The sequence below is a fragment of the Onychomys torridus genome, chromosome 9 (assembly GCF_903995425.1).
Source record: "Onychomys torridus chromosome 9, mOncTor1.1, whole genome shotgun sequence".
Classification (NCBI taxonomy): Eukaryota; Metazoa; Chordata; class Mammalia; order Rodentia; family Cricetidae; genus Onychomys; species Onychomys torridus.
In genome coordinates this window covers 61,377,645-61,388,313 of record NC_050451.1, presented here as the reverse complement: position 1 = coordinate 61,388,313, position 10,669 = coordinate 61,377,645, and the positions used below count along the sequence as shown (strand labels likewise).

Below are 10,669 nucleotides of genomic sequence, written 5' to 3'. Positions count from 1 at the left end.
CCAGACGGAGGTCTAGCTGTTTACTTCTAAAGAGCCAATACTGGGTGTCAGAACACAGTCCAAGACCGGAGTTGTGTTAAGAATTCTGAGGGCTTGTGAGAAAATTCCAAGAAAACAAGACAAGAGTCTTATGATCTCAGTTTCTTCAAACCACAGAATTCTTCTTGGAGCATGCTTCCGTGCCCTCCCAGGGGTAGTGGAGGACAGGAATGAGCTGATTTCAGATTATTCATCACAACTGGCTCTTGTTATTGGTTTACATGTCTCTAAGGAAAAAAACAAGTTTTTGCCACAGACGGCTTGTCACTGTGATTGTACTTTACTCACGTGATTCTTCCTAACTCTCGGTATAAATTGTCCGAGGCTCTGAATAAAGTTGGCTGTTGCGTGAAAGTTTAGTTGGCCTCATTTTTCTAGGCTCCCTTCTCCCAGGTTCAACCTCCGGCTAGAGCAGTGAACAACTGGGAAGGCTGGAGTTGGTGAAGGAAATCAGTTTTATTCGATACAGCATCTGGAGAAGATGCCAGAGAAACTTCCCACACAATGGGCTTTTACAGGGAGGGCAATACTATCAGGAGACAGTGGGCAGGAAGGCTGCATGCTTGGTGGGGTCATGCACATCCGGGGTGTGTGTCTTTTTCCTCCTTCTGGCTAGACTATTACAATAGACGTTTACCTCTTGGGCCACGTATGACTTTCTGCAGGTTATGCAATACAGCAATTTCCATGAGTTTTATTAGTTGATGATGCTCAGAATTGAAAAATTAAAAGGGGCTGAAACATTCTGATGTTATCTGAAGGTCACCAGATAGCCTGGGCTCTGACACCTACAAACTGTTATTTAGCAGTTCATGTTTCCATCAACTCTGTGTTGTTTTGCTTTAAAAGTTCCAAAGCCAGACACAGAAGCAATTCTGCCCAGGCCGGTTCCCAAAGGAGCAAATGTTGTTACACTCAGAAAAATCATAGTAAAAATTACTTTTTCCCCAAATGAATAATAGTGGTTCCTTGATTGACGTTTCAATATTTCTACCCCATTTCTGCTCTTGGAGGCAAACACTTAGGTAACTTTCCAAACTGCCAGTACCCCAGAGGTGTATGTGTCTGTGTGAAAACCTCACAGGGAGGGAATAAGATAGTTTACTCTGGATCCATGTATGGGTGACCATGCCTGGGAACACGGATTCAAGTTCCCTCTATTATCACGGTCCAATGTGGCAACAGTGCCATGAAGCTCTGTAGTAAGAGAACAAAAGAATGTCATAAAACAAGGTACTTTTCAAATATACTGCTGGGAATCTTGGGTAGGCAGTTCCAGCCAAGTGTGGAAATCTTCACTGTTGGCTACATGTTCTCTCATGCCATTCTTAACCATGGAGCTAGTGGGGGCTAGGGGGTCTTGTCAATACATTTGGCAAGGGTTTACCTAGTAGTCACAAAGGTGGTGGGTTAGATACCATTGTGAACAATGAATGAATGAATGAATGAATGAATGGGACTAACAATAGCTTAGGATAATAGTTCTCTACAATCGCAGAAGTTCTGATTAGCTAATCAGACTTGTAGAATATTTAATGTAGGCTTAGCTTTTTTTTTTCCCCTCCTGGAAAATTCTAGTTCACAGGTGTTGTCTATAACAAAGCTGTGTGGAGTACATGGTTTGTCTAGATCATCTCTAAAGTTGGTGAGGAAAGTAAGTCATTAAAAGCAGTAGAAACCACAGGGCTTGTCCAATTTCCCCCTCCTTCCAGAAACACTAGTGCTGAGCCTCACACGAACAATCACATTCCCCTTTTATGTAATATTCCAGCTGCCCCAAAGTTGGTATTTATCCACCTCTGAAAATTTACTCATTTTTCTTTTGTGCCTACCCCCTTCCCCTCCTAAACACCTTGTGTAATCTAGAAAACACGATGAAACGTTCTATTAGCATTTTCATCCTTTCTGCTGGATGCTCCGGGTGCCCCTTCCACAGTACACACCACTGCTGGCCATGTGGGCCTCCTTGCCAACCTCCTGGGACTCCCTTTTTATATTCATTCTACTGCTGTTTTCTTCCTGTGTTCTTTTTTTTCTTCTTGCCTTTATAATTTTGACTAATTGCATCCCATGGTTGCTTCCTGAGAAAACATAAACAGGAAACAATCTTTTTTCAGTTATCATTCTTCTGAAAAAATTTCTTAATTCTATGAGTTTAAATGGCAGATTTGGCTCCTGGCCAGGGAAAAGGTCCTATTTTGAAGCACTTCTTCATTGTGTCCTAGCTTACAGCTGAGAAGTCCAAAGTCATGGTCAATTTTAATTTCTTATATGTGATTGTGTTTCCCTGGTGGAAGCTTGTAGGATAATCGCAGGAATTCTGGGGTTTCATTCATTGGGTGCTGTGGGTAGGTTCTTATTCTTCATGATATTGGCAATTGGCTGGGTTCCTCCAAAATGTTCTTTTATTCTTTCTTTAAAATGTCCTTTGGATACAAGTCCCCATCTTTAATCCAGAAGCTATCTGCTGTGGAATAGTCTTTTAGCACACTGGGAAGATGTCACTCTCATTGGTTTAATAAAAATCCAATAGTGACCAATAGTTCAGCAGGATTTCGGGGCACAGAGGATACTGAGAAGGTCAGAGTTTCAAGGAGATGTAGAGGAAGCAGTACATGTAGGAGATGAGGTAACAAGCCATGAGCCACATGGCAGCAGGTAAATTAATAGAAATGGGCTAATTTAAGTTACAAGAGCTAGTTAAAAATAAGCCCAAGCCATTAGCTGAGCTTTCATAATTAATAATAAGTCTCCATGTCATAATTTGGAAGCTGACAGGTGGGACAGAACAAGACTAGCCACAGCTATCTCCAATTGATAATTGATAACTTCTTGTAAAGGAAAAACACCAGCTTTCTCCAATGGAGTCCTCACTGAGTATATAAACCATATTCAGTGGCAAGTTTCATGCCCAGCAGCAGATGGCCAACACAAAATGAACTCAATGGTAATTTCTCATAATTTCTTTTTAAAAAATTTATCTTTACTGGTGTTTTGCTTGTATATTATGGTTTCTGATTTTGTGATCTTATGGTTTTTGTTTTTGTATATGTGTGTTTCCTGTACTTTTAATTTTATTTATTTTTTTGTTTTTGCCTGTTTGTTTTCTAAAGAGAGAGAAAAAATAGTCATGCAGTTGGATGGGTGGGAAGATTTTATTTTATTTTATTTATTTATTTTTGCCTGTTTGTTTTATAAAGAGAGAAAAATAGTCATGCAGTTGGAGTGGGAAGTAGGTAGAACGGGAGGAGATGAGGGAGGGGAAGCTGTGATCAAGATATATTATACAAAAAAGAAAAGCCCTTTCCTGCATGTTCTCCCATTTTGCCACCTAGTTTGACCCTTCCCCTAATTGTGCACCTGTCTGTCCCCTTGTTCTGTGTTTTTAGTCCCAGATGACCTTTAGCTTTCTCGGTTCTCTTGAACAAAAAAGCCCCTGACTGACAATGTCATCATCCTCTCAAACTAGGTCAACTTTGTTTGTTCAGAATTACTTCCTCTTGCATTTCTCTGTTTTTCTTTCTTTTGATTCCTTTTCTTGGTTTATTGAAACAGGATCTCACTGTGTGGTCAAGACTGGCTTGGAACTTATCTCTCTCTCTCTCAGCCTCCATGTGCTGGTAGTGAGCACCACTCAGCTTTTGTATTTCATTCTTTCATCCTTTTTGTTTTTGATTTTCTTTTTTGAGAGACAGCGTTTCTCTGTATAACAGCCCTGGCCATCCTGGAATTCTCTTTGTAGACCAGGCTGGCTTCCAACTCACAGAGATCCACTTGCCTCTGCCTCCCAAGTGCTGGACCAAGATAGAACCCTAAGGTGTCACAGCTGTGTTGGAAGTGACCGTGAAAGAGAAGAGCCAGGAGCTGCAGGAGTAACAGAGAGACCTAAGAAAAGCCTCTTGTCGACACTTTCAGTGAAACTCACTGATGTTGAGTTGGGCGGTGGTGGCACATGCCTTTAATCCCAGCATTTGGGAGGCAGAGACAGCTGGATCTCTGAGTCCAAGGTCAGCCTGGTTTACAGATTTGAGTTCCAGGACAGCCAGGGCTATACAGAGAAACCCTGTCTCGAAAAACCAGGAAAGAAAGAAACCTACCAATTTTAGATGTTACCGTATCAAATAATACATTACTAGTTTTTCATGGGCCTTGCCTTTATTTGACAACTTTAACTAAAGACTCATAAAGGGTTAAAACTCTTTTTCTGGGGAAGTTGGCTTTTTGTGTTCTTTCTTTGTTCTGTGTCAATTAAATGCAAGCCTAGCTATTAGAAGAGGAAGAGGAAGAGGAAAAAGAGGAAGAGGAGGAAGAAGAGGAAGAAGAGGAAGGAGAGGAGGAAGAGGAAGAGGAGGAAGAGGAAGAAGAGGAAGAAGAGGAAGAAGAAGAAGAGAGGAAGAAGGAGAGGAAGAAGGAGAGGAAGAAGAAGAGGAAGAAGAAGAGGAAGAGGAAGAGGAAGAGGAAGAAGAGGAGGAAGAGGAAGAAAAGGAAGAAAAAGAGGAAGAAGAAGAGGAAGAAGAAGAGGAAGAAGAAGAGGAAGAAAAAGAGGAAGAAGAAGAGGAAGAAAAAGAGGAAGAAAAAGAGGAAGAAGAAGAGGAAGAAGAAGAGGAAGAAGAAGAGGAAGAAGAAGAGGAAGGAGGAGGAGGAGGAGGAGGAGGAGGAGGAGAAAATTCCAATCAGAAATGGTAAATACAGATCTCAGAAGATTGGTGACCAGTGAGGTAACAGCAGCATGTGTGTGAGTACTGTAGGATTTATGAGCATTTGTCTCATCTCTTTATTCACCAGGGGTCAACAACCATTAAGAAAGAGGGTTTTGCTGTAGAATAATCCTGTACACTGTGAGTATGTATTACTCTCATTGGTTAATAAAAAGTTGACAGGCCAGTAGCCAGGCAGGAAGTATAGGCCAGACAGCCATACACAGAGGACTCTTGGAGGAGGAAGGGTGGAGTCAGAGGAGTCATCAGGAGCCACAGAGGGAGAAGGGCATGCTGGAGGACAGGTAAAGCCATGAGCCATGTGGCAAAATGTAGGTTAATAGAAATAGGTTAATTAAGTTGTAAGAGCTAGTTAATAATAAACCTGAGCTATTGGCTGAGCATTTATAAATATTATAATCCTTGATGTGGAAACTTGGAAGTGGCTGTTGGGATGGGAAAACTCCACCTACAGGGTTTTGTTTTGACAAGACTCTCTACTTTCCAACATGCCAGCTCGTTACCAATGAAACTCTTTGTTCCCATATAGTTCTATCTCTTCAGTTACTAAAGTGGGAAGCCAGGGAACCAGACATGTCCCAGTTACAGCTGCTTTGGAGGGTCTCCACATTCCGAAGCAGAGCTCATCACTTACTGCTTCCTGGCTGTCTGATTCTTCCATGAATTCCCATTTGTTACAGACACTGACTAGACCATTGAGAACCTTGAACTTGAAAACTCAGTTGACCTTTGTGGATGAAATAAGGATGAATCAACATATGTGGTATAGAATTCCATCCAAGAATAGCCGGAGGTTTCGGATCACCCCTTTCAAGAAATGGGACCAGGATGCCAATATGCAGTCACCAAGACAAGAAGCTGGATGGTGGATGCAAATGAGAGAGTTACAAACGGCATGTCTAAGGAAAGAATGTGCCAGTCTAAGGACTGATCTCGGATTGAAAGGGAGGTCGGAAGCACAAGCTGTCAGTGTCTTCAGAACCACTGAGTAAAGAGGATGCCAGTGTAGGACTGTGCTGTAACAATTACCTCAGCGAGGCAGCTGCATTCTCTTACGTGATGGCTCTGTCAGTTCCCATAAGCCTGCTCAGTCCCAGGAGACGGTAAGAAAATTCTTTGTTCTAAGATTATGTTGATTTAAAAAAGTGCTTCATGAGCTCGGGAGAAGGGCTCAGGAGGAAAAGTGCTTGGCTTGTAATCATGAGAGTCTGATTTCCATCCCCTGAACCCACTGGGTATGGTGGCATATGATGCAATCCCAGCATTGAGGAAGTAAAGACAGGCAGGACCTGGGGATTCACTGGCCAGTCAACCATGTCTGCGTAGTATGCTCCATGTCAGGGAAAGATAGAGGAGAAACAGAGTCCAGAGAAACATGAAGAAGAGCCTTTTAGGGAGGAGAATTGAAAACAGCAAGAAATTGAAAAAATTAGAAAATTTGATTAAAGAAATTAAAAAAAAAAAAAAGGAAAAACAGCATCCAAACATTCCCAACAATGAGAAAATTGAAGATAAGATTAGTTAACACACAAGGTGGGGACTACAATTTAAAACATGGGAGCTTATTACAAAAAGGAACCACAGGGGAAAAAGGAAAAAAGAATAGGAAAAATGAGTAATTATAAAAACTGCATAAGCAAAATTATATGAATGCATGATTGGGAATAAGAAGTAAGAACAACAAAAGAAACCATGACAAACTAGAAATGCCACTGAAGTTTAGTAAGATAAGAAAAGGAGCAGCATTTGGAAACCATCAAGCCCAAAGGAAAGAGGAAGTAAAATAGAGGAAGTGTTGGGATGCCGTTTCTCTGGGTCCTCAGAAATTGGGGACGGCCAGTTCTGTGCACAGGCAGTGTCAAGGGGATGGGTGAGATGGACGTGTGGAGCCTTCTCTTCCCTGTGGTGAAGGCTGGGGTTGAGCCTGTGTGGGACAGTGTTCAGTGTCCACCAGGGTTCTTTCCACATTGATTGCTCCCGTTCTTCACATCTCAGGGGCTTCTGCTGGCCATGGTCAGCACTGGAGTCTCTGTGCTGGGCTGGCTCTCCCATCCTCCTGAGACTCACTCTCCCGATCACATCCCTGTGTGTTGTTAATGTTCTAGTTGGGAGGTGTCTCCAAGTGCACTGGGTGTGGGGAAGCAGCCGGGCCACAGCAGATAGCCTGGATTGGTGCTTCTCAATCCCTCTAAGTATTGATTATCTTATGAAGGGATGCTGCTGTGGGTGTCAAATATTCTGATGGCTGGTTAGTACCCTAAGAAGCTACAGCAATGGATGGCAGGGAAGGCTTCCACTTGTCCACCTCAGGCTCAGGGTTATCAAACTGTCATGAGGTCGATCCCACTGTCTCCCTGACACAGAGGGTGGAACCGGCTTTCCCTGTGCACTTTACCCTTTGGCCAATCCTCCTGCTGCTTATACATTTTCCTTATCAGCTTCTGACCCTCTCAACTCCCTACAAGCGCCTCTCAACTCCCTACCAGTGCCTCTCAGGGGAGTCTTCCACCCTGAGTCTGTGGTAGGTTAAGTTCAGGCCCCATGGCTTAGAGTTTTCCCTTTTCCCATAACTCGGTCTCTCTCAGATGTGGAGAGCCACTGCCCTCTACATCATGGAAGAGGAGGGATTGATAAAGATGTCCCATTGAGCACTCCATCACTTCTCTTCAGCATCTTGACCAGGGGTGAGTTTCTGTGTAGACTGCTACCCACTACAAACAGATGCTTCTCTCACCAAGGTTGAGAGAAGCACAAGTCTGTGGGTATAAACATCCATGTCTAGAAGGTATTGACAATACGGGCCTTTAGTGAGACAGCATGGATAGAGTCCCTTCTAGGTTCTATGAGCTCCCCAGCCCCGGGGCTGTCAACCAGGTTTACAGTGCTAGCCGGGAAGTGACGGCCCCTGGGAAGCAGGCCTCAGATCTCATCAGAAAGTAGTTGGTTACCCCCAAAACGGTGGTTATGGTTTGTTAGAGAGGAGAAATACAGATTACCGTCAGCCATAGCAAAAGGGAAGGAAGGTCGCTACCATCCGGTTTTTCCATCAGTGTAGAAATGTGGACAAGACTTATTCTCCCAGCAACAATGTGTAATCACATGGAAGGCAGTGATAAGAGGGAAGCTCATCTGAGCCATGGTTTCCAGATTTTCTTTAAAAAGAGGTCTTATTTTATTTTTAATTATGTGCCTAGGTGTGAGTATGTGCATGTGAGTACAGTACCCTTGGAAGTCATAAGAAAGCATCGGAGGCCATGGAGCTGGAGTTCTAGGTGGTTGTGAGCTGCCTGATGTGGGTGCTGGGAACTGAACTCTGTTTGAGCAGTAAGTGCTCTTAGCTACTGAACCGTTTCTCTAGCCCACAGAATTTTTTCTCCCTAAAGGTGGGGAGTGTTCTGGCATAGCAGACTGCTAATGTGATTGTCCTTACTCTAGCCTCTCCGGACATCACAGTGAACCTTGTGTCATGGGCCAAGGTTCCAAGCATCAGCCACATTGTTAGCATCAAGCATCTTGGGGGCCCTAGGCTCCCAGACACTCCAAGAATTATTGTTATCTCAGGAGCAGAAAAGGGCCGTACTTTTCTCTGAGATGTGCAGGGCTTGACCACCCAGACTTGCTGAGTTAGTCCTTAATAAATAGCACTCCACAACATTCTCACAGTTAAAAAGGATTCAGACATTATGGGTGGGTGTACCACACAACTTCTAAACACTATCCTTATAAATGCAATGTGTTCCTGGCTGCTGTTCCCAGAAGCTCTTATGCAGGGTGTGACAATCCTCAGGACAGCTTTAACTTATCATAGGAAGAGTGACCGTACATTAGGACGGCCACCTACATACTTCCTGAGGAAGTTCACAACGGGCTTCTTATGAGAGAGACTTTTACATTCCATTTGAATCTAGGTAAATTACGAGAAACATCTTTTCTCTCAGGAGAAGATGACATGAGAAGAAGCATTTGTCCCCATGCCAGGGACACCTCAGAGTGGCTTTTCCTAATCCCATCGGAGCACCAGGGAAGGCTACCTGCATTTAGAAAGCTGCACTCAGAGCTGCATCTGAGCTCTGGCTTTTCTACCTTCTTAGTGACTGCAGTGGGTTGTATGGACCTCAGACATGTCAGAATCCTTCCTTACCCTAAGCATGTGACCTTATGAGGAAATCGGGACTTTGGGGATATAAGTAATCCAGGGAGTTAGAGGCATTTTCCTTGTTTGTTTTCTATTACTGTGATAAAACCTAGACCCAAACCAGCTCCAGGGTAGAAAGGGTTTATTTCATCTTAAAAATTCCAGGTCTCACTCCATCGCTGAGGGAAGTCAGGGCAGGAACTCAAGGCAGGAACCTGGAGGTAGGAACTGAAACAGAGGCAGTAGAGGAAAGCTGCTTACTAGCTTACTCTACAGAGCTTACTCAGCCTACTTTCTCAAAGAACTCAGGACCATCTTCCTGGGGTGCCACCACCCACATTATTAATTAAGAAAATGACCCATGGGCATGCCCATAGGCCAATCTGATGGAAACATTTTCTCCATTGAGGTTCTTCTTTCCAGATGATACTAGCTTATGCTAAATTGACAAAACCCAGCCTATGATGCGATCAGCCTAGAGTTACAGTGAAGCTATAATTTCAATGAGTAGTGTCTTTAGACAATGGAGGGGAGGATGTGATGTACAGAAACACATAAAAAAGACTGGGATGGCAAATCAATGAGCCACAGGACACTGGGGTTTGCTGGCAAGTGACTAGGAGAGCTGCAAGGAAGAACTCTTTCAGGAGCCCCCAGAAGCTTCCAGTCCCCATCATGCATGGAAGACATTCAATAAATACTTGTGAAGTGCATGAATGGAATGAGTGGATGATTCTATTGAGGCAAACCTTTCATGCCAGGGCATAGACCCATCTTGTGATTTTTCACTTCTGGTTTCAAGAAGGGCAAGAGGATGCATTTCTGTCTTGTTAAGCCAAGCTTGTGGGAATTTGCCATGGTAGATGCAGTGATCGAGTTTCACTTTCTGAATGTATGTTGCCTATAGTTTTCTCATCTAGAACATTGTGATATCCACCTATTGAGGGCGTGAAAATGAGATAATGTTTTCAGAAGAATAAGAGGTCTTCTCATTTGCAAGTTCTGTTTCCTTTTGTATGCAAGGCTGTGTGTGTACGTGCATGTGTGAGTGTGTGTGTGTGTGTGTGTGTGTGTGTGTGTGTGTGTGTGTGTACGAATGCATGCAGCTGTGTTTGCCTGAACAGGTAGGTGTTCATAGAGGCCAGAGTTTGATGTTTGGTTGCCTACCTCAATTGCTTCTCCACCTGACCAAGAGATAGGTGCTCTCACTGAACCTGGAGCTCACTGTTTTGGCTAGACTGGCTAGCCAGAGTGCCTGGGACCTGCCTCTGCTCCCCAGTGGGGGGGGGGGCCCTGTTGCCTTCTGGTCTTACATGGATACTGGTAATCTGAACTCAGATCCTCAGGCTTGCTCTCCAAACAGGGTACCCACTGAGCCCTCTCCAGCCTGCTTTCTAGACACTTACAAATATGTCCTTACTTCTTTTAGAGACTTCAGGGTGTGGTTTGTATTTAAATGACATTCCATGAACCTACTGGAATGGGACCTGCGGAGAAACATATTAAGATTTCAGTGCAAAGTAGTAAGAAAAGGGAAGCTGGGTGGGAGAAAATGTCAGCACCCAGGTTCTGTTTAAGAAATATATATGTCTTTGCACTAAGGATGGACGTCACCAAGTGACTTCATTGGCATTTAGAAAGGTAAGTCCCACAATTAGATTGAACCAACCTGTGACTATGTGGCAGTGCCAGTCTGTGGTGGTGAGCAGCCTAGCTTTCTTTCCTCTGGATCTTCTGCTGTTTATGTGCATTGGCATAGGTTTCTAGCAGATGCTGA

The 10,669-nt window shown here is 43.7% G+C and overlaps 1 protein-coding gene across 2 annotated transcripts in view; it reads left to right on the top strand.

The window, feature by feature from the left end:
• The first annotated feature begins 5,695 nt into the window (after nucleotides 1-5,695).
• The window catches only part of LOC118591302 (cysteinyl leukotriene receptor 2-like), a 64,510-nt gene continuing 59,536 nt past the window's right edge, over nucleotides 5,696-10,669 (top strand). For both annotated transcript variants that reach the window (XM_036199489.1, XM_036199488.1), the window contains exon 1: nucleotides 5,696-5,860. The gene's annotated coding sequence lies outside the window, so the exon portion shown is untranslated. The remainder of the gene's footprint in view (nucleotides 5,861-10,669) is intronic.